The following is a 2,029-nucleotide window of genomic DNA, read 5'->3' as shown; positions in this document are numbered from 1 at the left end:
ATGGTGGCTAAATGTGAGTTCTAGAAATAACTGCGCAAGAACTATAATTTTCTGCAGGATATTTATGGTGTAGACGTCTGTTCAAGCACTTTTAAAGTGCTTGAACAGACGTCTACACCATAATAACTGAATTTGCTTTAAAAACTAGTAGTATCCAATGAGGCTAATCTGAAGGGCATAGGTGGTATGTATGCCTACCAATTTAATCATTAATAATGAAAGAGTGGATTCGTTTAATGGTTTCCATTGTAGTTCTTGATCTTGTTCATGTCTGACTACACCAGCTTGCGGTACACCATGTAGATATCTACCACCCACATTTTATTTATTGTACTTCGCCATGCAAACTCTTAAACTAAAACACCTAATGAAATAATTTCAAGTTTCAAATGTGTAGATGGTAGAGAAGAATAGCATGACACAAGTTTTATTGTTCTAACAAGATTGATCTGCTGATTATGGAACTCTTATGTAATTTCTAGATTAATACCGGAGTGGCTGATATTTTAAAAACATTTGATATGCATCTGAAAAAATGTCAGTCATTTTGAGTAAAGACAGCCGGCATCCGTTCTTCATGTGAATATCACCATTGGGACTGGTTAATGTGTAGGTTTGCAATAAAATCTTTTTCAATCGTCATATTTACTTTCAAAAAAGAAATAATGCAGTTTTCATACATGCCAACATTTTGATAGAAAAAAACGGGGGTATTTGGTAATATGGTGGGGAGGGGTGTTCCCATTACAAGTGTAAACCTCTCTTCAGCTATTAATGTATTATAAGGGCAAATCTCATGATTCTTATATGTAATACAATAATAAAAGTACGGTATTGATTTTAAATAACTTGTGTGTTTAATTGAACCACATTTTGTCTTGTGTAGGCTATAATGTCTATATGGATTAATTTCTCATTTTCTAGCCCTTTTTCAGTACAAGGTACAAAATCTGGATTCAATACTTGTCATTAAAGTGCGTTTTCAATAATTACTGGGCTGGTATTTTAGCAACTGCAAATGCATGTCCAATTATTCAACATAAGGTCTGGTCCGCTACGTCACTATTCCTGCTTTATAAAAGTAGTGGTAATTATTATATTATTGACCTCCACTTTCAAACGATTTCAGACAGACTATTGCCTCACTTTAAGAGGCCCTATCGTCTTGTCTTGTTTCACGCACTATTCACGGAGAGGCGATGCTGTCGAAGAGCAACGTATTGAAATATATAGGCATAACTTAAATATTGAGGTTTTTTCGTAGTGTTATTGCAAAAAAGACTACAATTGATGTATTAATGCAATTGTTTTGTAAGCTGGAAGAGCGCGAGAAAACGTGAGAAAACTTGGCCTGGGGTCATGATATCAAAACAGGAATTTCCCGGAAAAGAGGTATTGTTGGCATGTATACGTTTTTGCTTGAAATTTGTCGGCCTGTCATTACAGTAAGAATATCATCATTGAAAAGGCTGACATTTAAAACATAAGTTTTGCTAAAAATCATGTCGATACCTGCTCTAATAGCACAATTATGGTTATTATTAATGTGAAAATAGCATTTTGAAATTCAATATGGCCGCCATGTATGATTCGTAAGAATCTCACCATTGGGCAGATTGACATTGAAAATATAGGGTTTGCTGCCAAAATAAGTTGATACCGGCTCTAATAGCACAACTATTGTTATTTTTACTGTAAAAACGGCAGCCATTTTGAAATTCAAGATGGCTGCCATTTACGATCAGTGAGAATATCACCATTGGACAGGTTGAAATTGAAAATATAGGGTTTGCTGCCAAAATAATTTTATCTGCGGCATATTTATTGTTATTTAAATTCCAAAATGGTAATAATAGAAACAAATTTATTGGGAAAATTTAACAAAATGCTTCACAGGCTTCAGATGATTTAAACTGGTCTATTCCTCGTTATATTCGCTTCCGACCTCCTTCCTATTTGATTCCTCATTTCATCAAAACACATTAATTTTATTTACCATTGTATTCCCTGGTATTTGTGGGGGGGGGGG

The sequence above is a fragment of the Anneissia japonica genome, unplaced genomic scaffold (genome assembly GCF_011630105.1).
Source record: "Anneissia japonica isolate Jap-2015-1 unplaced genomic scaffold, ASM1163010v1 scaffold11102_len228118_cov109, whole genome shotgun sequence".
Lineage (NCBI taxonomy): Eukaryota > Metazoa > Echinodermata > Crinoidea > Comatulida > Comatulidae > Anneissia > Anneissia japonica.
This window is presented reverse-complemented; position numbering follows the sequence as displayed.